This window comes from Hydra vulgaris, chromosome 11 (genome assembly GCF_038396675.1).
Source record: "Hydra vulgaris chromosome 11, alternate assembly HydraT2T_AEP".
Lineage (NCBI taxonomy): Eukaryota > Metazoa > Cnidaria > Hydrozoa > Anthoathecata > Hydridae > Hydra > Hydra vulgaris.
Window position 1 is genome coordinate 32,346,233 of NC_088930.1, and position 17,076 is coordinate 32,363,308.

Below are 17,076 nucleotides of genomic sequence, written 5' to 3' on the forward strand. Positions count from 1 at the left end.
TCCAATTTTCTAAATTTAATTTATTCAATAGTTTATTTGTATTATTGATGGCTAAGTTACGTTTTTTTAAGTTTGTAAACTTTGGCTGAATATCCATAAATTTTTTTTAATAGTGTTGTAGATCGCGAAATGATCGCTTATATCTGTTTTAAAAATGCCTAACTGAAATGACGTTTTTAAGTAATTGTTAATAAGTATATTATCAGTTGCTGTTTTTGAGGTTTTATTTACTCGAGTAGGTTTATTGATTACTGGCAAAGACATTGTATCTAAACAACATTTCAAAAAACAAATAAACAAAAATTATTTACAAAATATTTGCTCTATTTATACAAAATCGTAAACAGTTAAACAAATAATTTAAGATATTTTATGGTTTAAATAAGTTATTTATTAATTATCACCTTCTATCTGGTTCTTTTTAGTCGTGGAACATAATGCAGAAGTTACCTCAAGTAATTTGCGTATAGCGTAAAATATCGTAAGAACACGATCTTCTCATCTAAATAAATAAAACAAAAAAATTTAAAGATGAAGTCAAGAAGTGGCTTGAGATAATGTCTTAATAAACAATTTATGATTTATTAATACTAGCAGTATGCAACCCGTAATACGGTTTAGTAATAAATAAATAACAATTTGACTTGATATATTATCTGAAAAATGTAAAATACAAATTCATCTATTTGGGCTGCCATTGTCCCGGCAGCTTTTTTTTGGCTCTGCCATTTTTCGCTGAAAGTAGTAGAAAAAGGCGGGTCCTGGCTCGTTTTTTTTTCAACCATATCCTTAACCATAATCTCATATCATGTTTAGCTATAAACATATCCATATTTTCATAAGTCATTTAAACTAGTCGTAGTATGAAATGCTGTTTCTATCTCCTTTCTAATTCCAAATTTTTGATACAAATTTAAAACTTTAGATTTTAATTCATCAACTTGTTTATTCGCAACCTTTTTAATTGGTTCTGGAACATATGATACAATCCAATCTGCAAGAGAATTAATCTTTTTATTTATTTCTTTTCTAATTTGTGTAATAGGCTGAAAAGGTGTTTGAGCTAAAATTGTTGATGATATTTCTGGAATAGGCTCATCAAGTAGATACTCTGTACCCATCTGTGTGTGCGATAACGCTCTTATGAGATCGCTTTTTCGCATATTATAATAATATTTAATTCCTCGCTCTTTAGCGATTTGTTTTAATTCTTTTACCGTTTTATTTCCCATTTTTATATATGTAAGATTTTTTTAATAGAAAAAATTTCTTTATATCATTTTTCAAAATATTTTTTCTTGTCAATATTTCAAATGAAATTTAAATGCATCCCCATCCTCTATAAGAATTAATAAATAGCATTACTTAATAAATTTTTAATTGAAATTTAATTAAAAATTCCAAATTTTTCTCGCTTTTATCTCAATCTCATTTTCTGGTTCTTTAAGGAATAATTTAAGTGCTTCTTATCTTCCATATATTATAATTGATAATTCTAGATAATAAGGAGTAATGAAAAAAACATTCAATTCAAGCAAATATTTATTTGCTTCTTTTATTTTTTCATAATCATATGTAAAGATATTTGGATTTAAAGATAACCAATTCCAATTTACTTTATCTAAATTAGCTTCTAATATTTCAATCGCATTTGGATTTAAAGATAAAACATCCCAATTTACTTTATCTAAATTATTTTTTAATATTTCAATTGCATTTGGATTTGATGATAAAATATACCAATCTACTTTATCTAAATTATCTTTTAATAGTTCAATCGCATTTGGATTTTTAGATAAATATTTCCAATCTTCTTTATCAATATTATTCTTTAATATTTCAATTGCATTTGGATTTTCAGATAATGCCCACCAAGTTACTTTATCTAAATTATTTTTTAATATCTCGATGGCATTTGGATTTTCAGATAAAAAACTCCAATTTATTTTTTCAATATTATTTTTCAACAATTCAATCGCATTTGGATTTAAAGATAACATATGCCAATCTACTCTATCTAAATTATTTATTAATAGTTTAATAGCATTTGGATTATATGATAACCAATGCCAATTTACTTTATCTAGATTAGCTTCTAATATTTCAATCGCATTTGGATTCAAAGATAAAACATCCCAATTTACTTTATCTAATTATTTTTTAATATCTCGATGGCATTTGGATTTTTAGATAACCAAATCCAATCTACTTTATCTAAATTCTCTTTTAATATTTCAATCGCATTTGGATTTAAAGATAGCATATGCCAATCTACTCTATCTAAATTATCTTTCAATAGTTCAATTGCATTTGGATTTTCAGATAACAAACTCCAATTTATTTTTTCAATATTATTTTTAACAATTCAATCGCAATTTTATTTTCAAATAAATTATCAGATCCCATTTTTATATATATATAAATATTTTTTTTTTTTAATTTTTCAGAATTTAATATTTTAATCTTATAACCATTTTCAATCTTACCATCACGCATTTCAAGATATCTATATCCATGACCATTCTCACGCATTGCACTATATAAAGATTTATATACTGTTTCTTCTCCTGTTTCCATGTTTGTTAATTTAATAGTGACTGGTTTTTTCTTAATTGTTCTTAATCTTTCATATTTTGGATCTATTTCTTTTTTCTCTTCTTTTACTGGATGTATTCTAGGTCTTCCAACTGGTCTTTTCTCATTTACTTTGCATGGATCCGAAGGATCTACTTCTTTTACTGGATGTATTCTAGGTCTTCCAACTGGTCTTTTCTCATCAGTTGCTTCTGTTGCTTTTGACATGAATAATTCTTTATCAATCAACCCATTATCTACAGCAATCATTAACAATGTAACATAATTTTTAGATGTTTGTGAAATGTTATTTTCTTTTAACAACTTCTGCAAGTTTTCCCTTGTATAATACATTTTTATTATATAAAGATAAAAAAAATTTTAAATCAATTCAAAAAAAAATTAATAAATAACGTTCAACTTATTTTCGTCTGATTGAAAGTGTAAAAACTTATCCGATATTACAACAGCAAACGCTTCAGTATCTGGTGGAACAGCTGCATTAAATGTTGCTTTAATTTGTACATCTACTACTGATGATTTTAATTTTTCTGATTGTCTACTAACATCAAAAACAAAGAGTGGGTATAAATCTTTATAGTCTGAAGGAATTATGTTGCTTTGTGTTATCAAATCGTTCATTCCATAAAATTTTTCACTAAATACAGATGCATCTCTATAGGCTCTTGAAAATTGATGATTTGGAAATGATAAGTTATAGTCAGCAGCTGGATATCTTTCTTAATTAAGCCTAATGTACATTTTTTTCAAGTCACAATGATCAAATATCGAAGAATTAACTTCTTGATTTCCATCCTTATTTGTTTGGAATCCAACAATAATGTATCTTGGCTTTTCTGGAGATGTCTTTACGCTAAGTCTCCAAGAAAACGTTGTAGATTGTGGAACAGTTATAGTATCACACTGCCTTGCGCGAAAAGTTACTGGAAGTGTCACTTTTGATTTAATACTTTTGTAAAGATTAACTCTCTCTAAATCTGATCGAATCACATGTGGCATGAACGATGATATTTTATCAAGATTAACTTTTCCTGCAGCTGCAAGAGCGTTTCTAAAAATTGCTTCAGTATCACCTTTTCTAACAAGAGTTAGTGTATGTAAATAATAATAAATAGTGGTAAATAAATAGAGTTAGTGTATGTAAATAAAAATAAATAGTGGTATATTTGACAGTTTAATAAATTTATTAAACTGTCAAATATACCACTTCCTCCAACAACTTGCTTCTTAACGTATCTCTTATTTTTAACAAATAGCATTTTTATGTACGCAATTTTTTTTTAATTTTTTATACTCATATTATCATATTCATATTATTATATTCATTTATCATACTGCTAGATTATTTTGCATTGCTTTATACTGATCACTATTCATAACACCTTGTCTTAACAATTCATCACAAATTGCAACAGCTTCATTTCTTGATCCAGTATAACCTGCTCTCCATGCAGCTATGCGTAATTCAAGCATATCAAGGAGTGCAATAGGATCGCTAGGGAGAGTTATTGGTCCTATTGCTGTTACCTTTGATTCTCTTTGATACTCAAGCATTCTAGTTCTCTTTAACTCTCTCCAAATGGGGGCTATTATTTCTTTGTATTTTTCACTCTGAGACGACTTTGGTTTTCCTGAATCAGTAGTAGTTGCATCTGTTTGTATTATTATATCTCGATAATTGTGAAGATCATCTATATTATATATTTCCTTATTAGGATTAGACTTTGTTAGTTATTCCCAAAGACCAGGAGTACCAATGTATTTTATTCCATTTATATCTATATTATCATTATTAATTAATATTGGAACTTTTCCTATAAAAAATTTACCCTCTTTAGAATGTATTCCAAATTTAGTGTCTGTAGACTTTTTACTATAAGTATACATCCTAAGATAGTCTGTTGCAATTTTTCCCAACTTTAAAAATTCATCAGAAGGCATTATTTCTTTAGATCCATAAGTAAGTATTTCAGGATATGCATTTTAAAAAGTAAGAGCAAATTGATTAGCTTGATCTTGCAATTTGGTTATATCCTCCTTTATTCTAGATTCACTATCAATTAATGGCTTGTACAATTTTGACAAGTCTATCTGTAAATGTGAATCTCCAATCTTTTCACTACGATCATTCTGCTGTATTCTTTTTTTTACTCTCTGATAATTCTAAAAAGAACGGATATAAATGTTGCATATCTTATTATTTGTCAATAAAATGTTAAGTGACTATTTTTTTATTAAACCAACTTTGAATTACTTTAATAGCTTCTTCTCTCCCTTGGTCGATTAGTGACAACTTTTTTTGTGCATCAATTTCATTTTTAACTTTTATTCTAATTTGCTCCATCATTGTCTAAAATTTTTCAAGTTCACCAAGTATTAACTCAAATTCCTTGTCATCTATATGCCCATCTACTAAAGCTTTAGAAATATAATTGCTTATTGTATTTAGTTTTGAATCAGCAAACACTTTAATCTTTTCATGCTTTTCTGCTTTTAAATTCATTTTTTTATTAATTTGTCCGCCTATTATTGATAACACTCCTGCTCCTAATGTTGCACCTTCACATGCTTGTGCTTGCTAGTAATGCATTATCAATTGCAGAAATTATTTTTACAGCTCTATGATATTTTTTACTCAGCTTTATTCTCTTATCTCTCTCACGCTCTATTTCTTTTTGAATCTCACCAACTTTTTGTAACCGATATGATTGATCTTGGTTTTCAATAGATTTTTCTTCAGATGCATTAGGAAGAACAGGGTAAATATTGTTATTCTCAGTAGGTATAGCCAGTGCCGTAACTAGGCAGGTGCAGGCGGCCGTGAAATGGAACTTTAAACTGACGAAAATATCTTTTATAATATCCATATCAAAAAAAAGTTAGGCTTAGGGGGCCGAAAAATTAAATTTTGCACAGGGCACTAGAAAAGCTAGTTACGGCGCTGGGTATAGCTGAATAAATTTTATTGTACATTTTATTATTGTATTCCATTTTTAATAAAAAAATGAAAAAATTAACACAATCGATTAACAGAACAAAAACAATCTCTTTTTTTTATTAACACATCAGAATAAGATTTATTTACAATTGTTACTATAATATCATCAACAGACTCTGCTATTATACAATCTTGTAAACTTAACATTTTTAATCTAAGTTCATGTTTTAATGAAACTAACGCAACACCTTTATTAACTACTACACCAAACTTTAAAAGAATATATTGATGTAATAGAGATTTTATTGTAATGTTGTGTTGTGCAAATACATCATATCTTCCATTAATTAATATTGCAGGATGCTGTAAATTTTTATGTGGTTTAAAAACTATAGGAAATGGTTCCAGTTTTTTATATTTGTTTATAAATTTATGCACTAGCATGCTAGCATGCTTTACAGCATCCTTTGACATTTTATTATATATAAATTTTATTATATACAATTTGAAAATCAAAGAATCATATTTAAAAATGGAATATTAGTAAATGGAGAATTTGGTCCTAATAATAAACCTGATCCTGTTGATGTATAACGATTTCCAGCACGTCAGGACAGACCATCATCAGTACTTCCTTTACTCCATGGTCTCAAATATAAACCAGATCCTGTACATATTAATTTAACTCCTTGTCCATTCTTTTTCATGTACACAATACCATTTCCAGCAATTTTATTAATCATAGTTGATTCAGCTGCTGAGGCTACTCCTGAAAGCAGTCCTGTTGCAAGTGGTGGTATAACTCTTGATGCTAAAGAAACGGTAAAAGTGCACCAATAAATCCACCCTCTATTTTAAAATTGTGTACTAGTTGTGTTTTACTTAAAATAGTTGATACAACAGTACCTTTTTCATATGCTTTTCTAATTCTATTCAAATGTGTTGTTGTTACAGCTAATACATGTTCACCATTTAAATCTGAATGCGATAATTTATTACTAGCTCCAATACCACATTCAATTGCATTTTTAACTTTTTCTATTTGGTTTTGTGAAAGATTTACTTTAATATTAGTTTATTTACTCATTTTGTTTTTATAATGCATTATAAAAAAAATAACCTATTTTTTTTCTCTTATATGAAATCTAATAGCTAATTTTTCTCCTCGTAAATTTATCAGATTTCCATATTGATCAACCAATTTAGTCTCCATCTTTGAAATTGTTTTTAGTTTTATTGGTAAGTAAATTAAGTTTAATGGCTCTTGAATAATTTTATATTCAGGATCAACACTTGGGAAAAATGAATATATAACGTTTTCTGTTGTTCCATTTACATAGGATGATGCTATTATATCATTTGTTACACATCTAATTGAATTTATAGGTCTAAAATCAACTTTATAACCAGCTTCAAAATTTAAATTTGTTTTCAATGTGTTATTATCTGCTGAAAATATAATACTAGTTTCAACTCCATTAATAGTTTTACTATTTTCAGTAATTTTTTCCACAATATACTTATTTATATCATCAATCTCATAACTACTTTCTAGAATGTTTATATCAATCCAAGTTGCTCCATTATCTGAACTATATCTAAAATTGTTATTTGAAGAATCAACATTTGGAAAACTGTAGAATGTATCAAGGCCAACTAATGCCATTTCATAATCTTTATCTTCACTTAGTTGTATAATAGGAGCAAACTTCTCTTTTATATGACTACTTTTATCATTCAATATTATATACATTTTTTATATACAAAAAAATTATTTTAAACTTTAGATGGAAAATAAAAATTATCTAATCCACTTCTATGTTTTCCACTATCTATTTTAGAAGATAAATCTATGACAACAAATCCATGAGGTTCTGACCAAGCATGCTTACAAAATCTTTTAAACTCATCTTCGTTCATATCACTAGAAACATGATCTCTATAAATATGACTTAAATTATTTGAATCTTGAGGAAATAAGCAAATAAAATTGGCATTTTCTCTAATAGTTTGTCTAGGTAACATGAAATAATTTTGTGCAAGATAGAAACAATCTACATTACTATGCCTTCCTCTTATATAATATTTTTCACACTTATTTTGTTTTGTTAATTGCAAATCATCAAATATCATCAAATTATTCTTGTTAATATCAAGATCCTCAGGATTTGGTACATCTTCATCTGTTTCAAAAAACTTACACTCCATATCTGCTTTATCATTCAAATTTTTTGAAACTTCTTCAATTGCAAAATCTGGATTTGCATTTAATTTTTCTATTTGGTCTTGTAGCTTAAATAGTTCATTAATAATTTCTTTTGGCAATTTTTTTTCAAAAGAGCTTTTTAATATTTTGTATTCTGGTTGAAAAAGAGACTTTCCAAAAACTTGTAAACTATTATAATCTAACCAACCAGATCTTAAAAGTAGATTTAATAATAAAGTAGTTTTTCCACAACTTGACTTTCCAACAATAATTCCTCTTATACTTTTTGGTAACAACTTGTTATTACTTCGCTTATTTTCATTTACTTTCCATGAATAATCTATAATATCCATTTTTATGTATAAGATTTTTTTTATATATAAAAATTTCTATATATATAAAAATGTACTGTGTCAAATGTAGAAACAAAACAAATACAATAAACTTGCAAAATGTTGTGAGTAAAAACAATAGAAATGTGCAACGTGGAACTTGAGCTATTTGTGGACCAACAAAAACTCAATTTGTATCATCAAAAAAAGGAGGAGATTTAGTGAGTTCAATTAATTCAATAACTAAAAAAACAAAATTACCATGGGCAAAGTTCCCTGGTGAAATGAATTTACCTGGAATGAACTTTGCTGGTCCAGACACTAATTTAGATGAAAGATTAACTTCAACTGACGCATATAAAGAATGGAGTAGACCTATAGATAGAGTTGATAATGCAGCTTACCATCACGATCTTGCTTATAAATACTTCGATGATACTGCAAAAAAAAATTTAGCTGATAAAATTATGATCGAAGAAATGGATTCTATAAAAAATCCAACAATACGTGAAAGAATTGAACGAGGTATTATAAAACCTATTATATCATCTAAAGCAAAGTTTGGGTTAGGTCTTTCAGACCCATATGAATTAGGTCTTTCAGACCCCTATGAATTGGGTGTTAAAACTACTCAAAAAAACTACAAATGATCAGTAAAAAATCAAAGATTTTCCATGGATCCAAAGGATCTAAAAAAGAAGAGGAAAAAGAAGTAGGTCTTTCAGACCCATGCGAAGTAATTCTTATGGATTCAAAGGATCTGAAATGGACTGACAAACTTGCAAACGAACTTCATAGACCAGTTGTAAAACATTTCAGAAAAAGAAAAGTGATTGTAAATGGAATCGATGAAATATGGGCTGCTGATTTAGTTGACATGCAATCTTTCTCCAAATTCAATGACGGTATAAAATACTTATTAATGGTGATTGATGTTTTTTCGAAGTTTGGATGGATTGTTCCATTGAAGAGCAAAACTTGAGTTGATGTTGCTAACGCTTTAAATAAAATCTTTAGAAATTCTTCGAATTTACAAGAAAGAAAGTGTCAAAAAATATGGGTAGATTAGAATTTTATAATAAGCATGTTAAAGCGCTAGGTGTTGAGTTATACTCAACTGAAAATGAAGAAAAAAGTTGCGTAGTTGAACGTTGGAATAGAACAATGAAAGATAAAATGTTTAAGTACTTTTCAGCTAATTCTACTAGAAAATATATTGACGTTTTAGATGAAATGGTAAGTAAATACAACAACACAAAGCATTCTTCAACTAAAATGACACCAGTTGAAGCTAGTGATAAAAAGAATGAGAATATTGTTTGGTTCAATCCAAATGGAAATGTACGATCAGAGTCTGTAAGACCAAAGTTTTCAATTGGTGATAGAGTTAGGATAACTAAAAAGAAGACAATTTTGAAAAAGGATACACACCGAGATGGACTGAAGAAGTTTTTACTGTTTCAAAAATTCAGTTTACAGATCCACCAACTTATAAATAAATGACCATAATAATGAAGAAATACAAGGTACTTTTTATGAACAAGAAATGCAAAAAACGCATCAAAATATATTTAGGATTGAAAAAGTTATTCGTAAACTTAAAAGCAAATCATTATTAAAGTGGTATGGATATCCTGAGTCGTTTAACTCATGGGTTGATAATAAAGAGTTGATAAGTCTGATTTAATAGGAGTAATTTACTATTATGCGTAGGACCTCAATGAGATTTCAGTTATAAAATTATAGCTTGAAAAATTCTTCGAATTTACATGGATCCAAAGGATCTAAAAATTGATTTAAAATTACAAAATTACAAAAAATTTTTTTAGCTCAGAGTTCATAGTTTGTAACCATAATATTATGGTTGTTATACTAACTTTATCTTTATATTTTGGTTCAGACACTTTTTTTGAAAATGCACTTTTTAAGGTCCTTTAGATCCACAGAAAAATCTTTGTATTTTTTATGATGATAGAAACAGCATTTCATACTACGACTAGTTTAAATGACTTATGAGAATATGGATATGTTTATAGCTAAACATGATATGAGATTATGGTTAAGGATATGGTTGAAAAAAAAAATGAGCCAGGACCCGCCTTTTTTTACTACTCTGAAGAACAACTTTTAATTAGTTTAGCAACAATGACAGCCTTATCTATATAACATAATCTTGTTGGTTTTGCTAGCTTTTATTGGTCTTGACATTTAGTAAAGACCACGTAACTTTAGATATTAGGTTCTTTTTAATAACAGCAAGCACCGGAGAAGGAAAGCCAAGTACAACTTAGCAATACCAAAAGAAAAAAAGAAAGTTTATCTTAAACTACAAAAGCATTATTTTACAGATTTATTGTTTTAGAATAAGTAAGTTTATTAATAAAGGGGAGCATTATTTTTTATATTTATTATTGTGTTCATGAATTAGTGACTCGTAAAACATTTCTTAAACATGGTCATAGTCAATTATGGTACCAAAAAATACATAAGACCTTAGTAATAACAGAGTGTCCAATAGTGATCTCCTTTGCTAATAAACTTTCGTTAAACAGAGAGGAGACATTTTAATTGAAAATTTATGGAAATCCATAGCTTTTTATAAGTTTATATAGATATATAAGTATATACAATTTACTAAATAAAAAATACAAACTGTTTATGATATGAACTTAAATTTAATATATAAAAAAACATTTATTAGAATCTGTTATTTTTAGTCTAACAAAGAATGCAGACTGCAATACACAACATTATTTCTTAATAAAAATGAAGTTATGTCAGTCAGTAAAAATTTATCTAAAGTAATGAAAAAGATGAAACAATTTAAGAACAAAATTAAAAACTTCTAATAAATATATGTTCAGATACTTTAAAATGAAGCATAACACAACATTCTTTTGAAAACTTCCATTTATTCAATAATTTTATCCTTTCACAAACTTTTACAAATCTTAACCTGTAAATAATAAAATGAATTGAACTTACTAAAAAGGCCTTCAGCTCCTTCTAACTGCTCTAAAAAATAAAGCAATACTTGCTTAAGATGTTCTAAAAAAATAAAGACTAAACTGAAACACTTTACTAAAAAAGAAACATTGTACTAAAAAAAATATTTTACCAGTCATTTTAGTTCTAACTACTTCTAAAAAAAGAAAACAGGCTATAAAATTAGAAAAGTAAGAACAATCAACAACAAACTAATAATTATTTAAATTTTTATTTTAGTTTTTAAGAAACGCGTTTTGAAAAGCCATTAAACCCCTTTAATAACGAAAGTGAATGACACTACTACTACTACTACTACTACTACTACTACTACTATTACTACTACTACTACTACTACTACTACTACTACTACTACTACTACTACTACTACTACTACTACTACTACTACTACTACTACTACTACTACTACTACTACTACTACTACTACTAGTACTACTACTACTACTACTACTACTACTACTACTACTACTACTACTACTACTACTACTACTACTACTATTACTACTACTAGTACTACTACTACTACTTCAACTCCGTTCTATTATTATTCTTTGAAAATTTTTGTTGAAAAATTGTTATTCCAGAAAAACTTTGCTTCTGTGACCTGGACAATGAAATTTGGACAATCACTTGTTTTCGAGAAAATTCTCAGTTTACTTTCAATGTCGAGATCTTCCTAGATATTACTAAACTGCTAGTAACGATTCGTAGTTGAAGAGAAGTTATTTATTTGATATGGCATCAAGAGGTTGTTTGCATCCAACTGATTCATTTTGCCACGTGTGCGGACAATTTATAAAGACAAGAGCGAAAAAGTATTCTGTGGAAGCAAGTCGTATAATGTGCGAGGCCTACAAGACATACTTCGGCGTGCCAGACTATGTCTTGTAGGGACTAAGACAAATCTTGGGCACCGCATTTCACATGCAAATATTGCAAGAAAACACTTGAAGGTAAACTAAACAGTTGCTACTCGCTTAGATGTGTTTTAATTAATTTTCATAAACTTTGAATGCTTTAGATCTAGTTTATTTCAAGGAGTTGTCATTTACAAAGTTTTGTCATAAGTCGTGTACTATAGGCAAATACGTTCCATTTTGAAATCATTTTATTTTCTGAAATTTCCAGTCCTCAAATTATAATAATTCTTATGTAGTACTATGTGTTATGTTACAAGTTAGTACAGAGAGGAACGAGCCATAAAGTTTGCTATTACTCGAATTAGGTGAGAGCACACGGAACACTGCTACTTTTGCGTAATAAACTCAAAAATTCTTCGCACCGGAAAAATTGCCAACAGATCGTTTATCCGGACATACCTTCTTCCATCACCCCAGTACAACACAGCCCCAATCTGCATGTTTCGACTCCTCCTATCTGACCTGCTGTCTCCTCTTCAGGAGACAGCAGGTCAGATAGCAAGGCAAATACTGGAGAGATACTAGACTAAACAATTTAATTAGGGATCTCGGGCTTACGAAATTGAATGCTGAGCTTCTGATATCCAGGCTCAAACAGTGGAACTTGATTGATGATAGCTCACGGATCAACTGATCATGGAATCACGGAACAACTCACGGATTAGAAAAAGCGGCATCAAAGAATATCTAACATCTTCAGTCAGCAAGATGGGCTGTACTTCTGCAACAATGTTGCCAGTCTGTTAAAAGCTATAAGTATCGCATGAAATTAAGTGCCGCCTATTCATAAACACAATGGAAACAATTACCTGTTTCTCCCGATGGCCCACTCTGTGCATCTCAAAAAGGACTACGCTAGTGTCAAAATTTTGCTGAGTGTATTAAAGTATGACAACTACGGATGGGAGGTCATCGGTAACTTCGAAATGGTATCATTTCTCGAGGATCTTTAAGGAGGTTTCACGAACTTTGCTTATTTTCTCTGTCTCTGGGACAGCCATGACTCTAAGGCACATTATCGCACAAAGGATTTGTTGGGAAGAGCATTGTGAAGTAGGATCTGCTGATAGAACCTCATTAAGTGTTGAGTAGTTTCCGACTGTGTTTGGTATTTCTTGTGTAGTTTTTTTTTTCTTCGTGCAGTTGTCGTATAAGCAATGCTTGTGCTTAATGAAGTCATTTTTTTAAATGCTTTAGACACAAGCAATTGAAATATAACACTTAGAAGCCAGGAACAACAATTGTGTTACAGTGCGCCTTCAGTGTATGACTTTTTCATAGGGGATAAATGAACAAAATGGCAACATTGTTTAGGTTGTTTTTAAGGCGCTTTTAATGAATATAGATTTTTTTAATTTAAGTTTGGTAAAGTAAAAGTATAATTAGTTAGTCAAGTATTTGATATTTTTTAACGAAATTATTAGATTGTTCAATATATATATATATATATATATATATATATATATATATATATATATATATATATATACATATATATGTAAATTATGTTAGTGTATTTTACAAATAGAGTGCTCAATGTTCTTAAAGAACAGAGAAATAATAAATTATAGTTTTTATATATATATATATATATACATATATATATATATATATATATATATACATATATATATATATATATATATATATATATATATATATATATATATATATATATATATATATATATGTATATATATATATATATATATATATATATGTATATATATATATATATATAAAAACTATAATTTATTATTTCTCTGTTCTTTAAGAACATTGAGCACTCTATTTGTAAAATACACTAACATAATTTACATATATATGTATATATATATATATATATATATATATATATATATATATATATATATATATATATATACACGTATAAGTATTTTTATATATATTCTACATTTAATTTTATGATGCCCAATTGCAGATTGTTCTAATTTTTCTTCAAAAACATTTTTTTGGTGTTGTTTTGTTCTTAATGCTATTTTCATTTTTGTTTTGCCGATATATTTTTGTTTAAACTAGCATTCTATTAGTTATACTCCGGGAAAGCTATTTGATGGTAGTTGTGTTTTGTTACGTGAAGTTAGCAAAGATTTAAGATTTGCACTAGATTTAAAGACTGCCCTCAAACCTGCTTTCCTAAAAATTTTTCAAAGTTTTGGTGATAATATTGGGATCCACGGTAGTGATATAGTTGGCATGGTTGCTTCCTTGCTAGATAATACTTTTTCATTATTTGAGTGTCATTTTTTTAATAACAATATTTGCAAGGTTTTTTAATTTTTTCTTGTTGCATCCATTTTCAGCAAATACATTAATTAGGAAATCGATTTCTTTATTTAAAAATTTTTCAGAGCAAATTGATAAATCTCTATGAATAAATTCTTTAAATTTTCCTTCTAAGATTGTTGGATCGTGGTTTGAATTGGGCTTTACCTGAATATTTGTTATTGCTTGTTTTCGATGTATGTTAAAATCATAATTACCTTCTAAATTGTTGGTTATTTGGATGTCTAAAAATTTAATCTTTTATTTTCATCTTCCAATTCAATTGTGTGTTTAATGGTATGATGTTGACTGTTTAATATTTGTTAAAAAACGGATGGCATTATCTTTATTTGTAAATCTTGCATGGCTATCATCTATGTACCTCAAAACGATTTTATTTCTAACGGTTGATTAGAATGAAGCGCAATGTAGATTGGTTTATTTTCAAAAAATTGCAAGAAACCTTCCGCAAGTATTATTATGAGTGAAAGTCCTATTAAAGAGGACTCTACCATTAAATTGGCTACTGAAATAAGAACTTATCTATCAAAATTGAATAAAAAAGGGCGATTTACCAAAAAAGAATATGAAAGTCTTTACTTCAAGCGACCCAATACTGCCACGTATGTTTGGTATGATTAAAGCACACAAACCGGAAACCGGAAACCGGAAAACCGGACTTTCACTCATGATAATACTTGCGGAAGGCTTCTTGCAATTTTTTGAAAATAAAGCAATCAACATTGCGCTTCATTCTAATCCACCATTAAAAATAAAATTGTTCTTGAGGTATGTAGATGATCTTCATTAATTATTCTTAGTTTTTTTTCTTTTTCTAAGAAAAAGCTGTGAACTGTGAAAAAAATAAGTGAACTAGTAAGTAATTTTTCTAAGAAAAAGCTGTGAACTGTGAAAAAAATAAGTGAACTAGTAAGTAATTGCTGATCTATATACTCTATTGTAGATAATACATTAAATTTGTACCAAACTTTTTGTACCATTACAAATTTAATTTATTTATATTTGTAAAAAAATTAAAATTATCAGTTTAAAGGCATTTTTGAATTATTGTTGATGAAGATATGTAATTGCGCCAACTACATCTTACAAACAGGTAAACCTGTTGTGAGAAGAAAAGAAGTAAAGTTTGTACGATTTTGTTTGCACAAAAGTAAAGTGGTCCCATGTACCTTTCATGACAAAACTTAGGCAGTGCCAACTTGATTTTATTAAGCCTTAATTTGCAACTATGGATTCATATAAAATCTGTTTATTTTCATATAAAAGTTTTGCAAATTAAACATGATTTAAATGTTAGACTAGATTAAATGAATATTCTCTCTTTTATGCACAATATTACAATTATTTGGTTAAAAATACATCCTTATATTATTTGAAATGTTTATTTGAAAGCGGCATAAGTCGCCTTTTCAAAAAACTTAATTTATTGATAACAATGATTACAATGTGATGGTATCTCTTCATTTATAAAATAATTTAAACCGTGTTGAAAATTATTAAGATATTTTGGAAAGAAGTTTTGCTAGCCAACGGTATAATGGTATATGTTAAAACGCAAGTCTTTAAAAATCTCCGTTTAAAAACAAAGTGACTTATGCCACTTTCAAAATAAACAGCTCATTTATTGGATAAAAAATAGTAATTATAAATATAATAAAAAATGCAAAGTACCTTCATATACTAAACCTCCAAACACATAGCATTAAAACAAACCAAAAGAATGGAAAATAATTTCTAAATAAAAGATTAAAATTAATTAATTTTATTAAGTTATTACATAAAACACATTAAATAGTGATGAAAGTTTCTGCAAATTTTTAACAAAAAAAACTATAAAATTATTTCCTCAGCATTACTTGAAAAATATTTTAAAAATAGAAAAAAAAACGACAACCAATTCAAAATTTTAAAGGAAAGAAGTTGGCAATAACAGGACTACTCTTTTAAATTACTTTGAGTGACCTAAAGTTAATAATAAGCAACTAAATCCCATGTAATAAGTTTACTTATTCAAGTTTTAAAAATTTAAGTTAATAAGTAAACAAGAAAAAAAGTTCAGTGTTATTGAAACTAAAATTTAACTTATTGACTCAGGTGCTTAAAGCACAGATAAGACATACATAGTTGTACTATGAATAATTACAACCAATATGAATGAACCATGAGATGCATGCTTGCTTTATATAAGCAAACACAGAATTTAAATCACATTCGATTATGCTTATGCAAAAAAAAAATTTTATTATTTAAAATAACTTAAAATATATTTATTTTATTATTAAGAGTAAAGAGCCTTATAATTCAAATATTTTTTGAAAACATTATAACAGGTGAAAGGCTATGAAAAAGAAAATTTTTTTAATGTTGTGTGTTTGTTGCTTTTAAATGTAGCTGAATGATGTGTGAGGAAATCAAAAGATAGCATATACCAATATTAAAAAATAAGGTACAAACTTTATCAAATTAAAATCACATTTTTGAGCAAAAATTTCATTCTAACAAATTTTAATGACATTGAAAGCACCATCCATCTCCAGTTAAAAATCACCATAACTAGAACAGCTTGAAACTTTTCATGTTTTCACTGTTCAATGTGCTATCAAAATGTTTTGCTCTTTTGAAGTTTAGGGCTTTTTAGTACTAAACCCTTTAATTGTAATATTATTTGCATCCAGTCATTATTTATGATCAATTGCAGTAAACGCTTACAGAGTGGCAACTGATTATTTATCCTAATCCTGTATTAATTTATTGTCAATATTCAGAGTTGAG

General features: G+C 27.8%; 1 long non-coding RNA gene across 2 annotated transcripts; it reads right to left on the reverse strand.

Annotated features, from left to right (window-relative positions):
- Positions 1-328: 328 nt before the first annotated feature.
- On the reverse strand, positions 329-16,045 carry LOC136087587 (uncharacterized). Of its 2 annotated transcripts, XR_010641909.1 has the most exons (4): positions 15,976-16,045; positions 11,190-11,213; positions 11,057-11,086; positions 329-502 (listed from the first exon to the last, which is right to left on the reverse strand). It is a non-coding gene; the product is annotated as an uncharacterized LOC136087587 (long non-coding RNA). The 2 variants fall into 2 exon arrangements; XR_010641908.1 differs by lacking the exon at positions 11,190-11,213.
- Between the last annotated feature and the right edge of the window lie 1,031 nt (positions 16,046-17,076).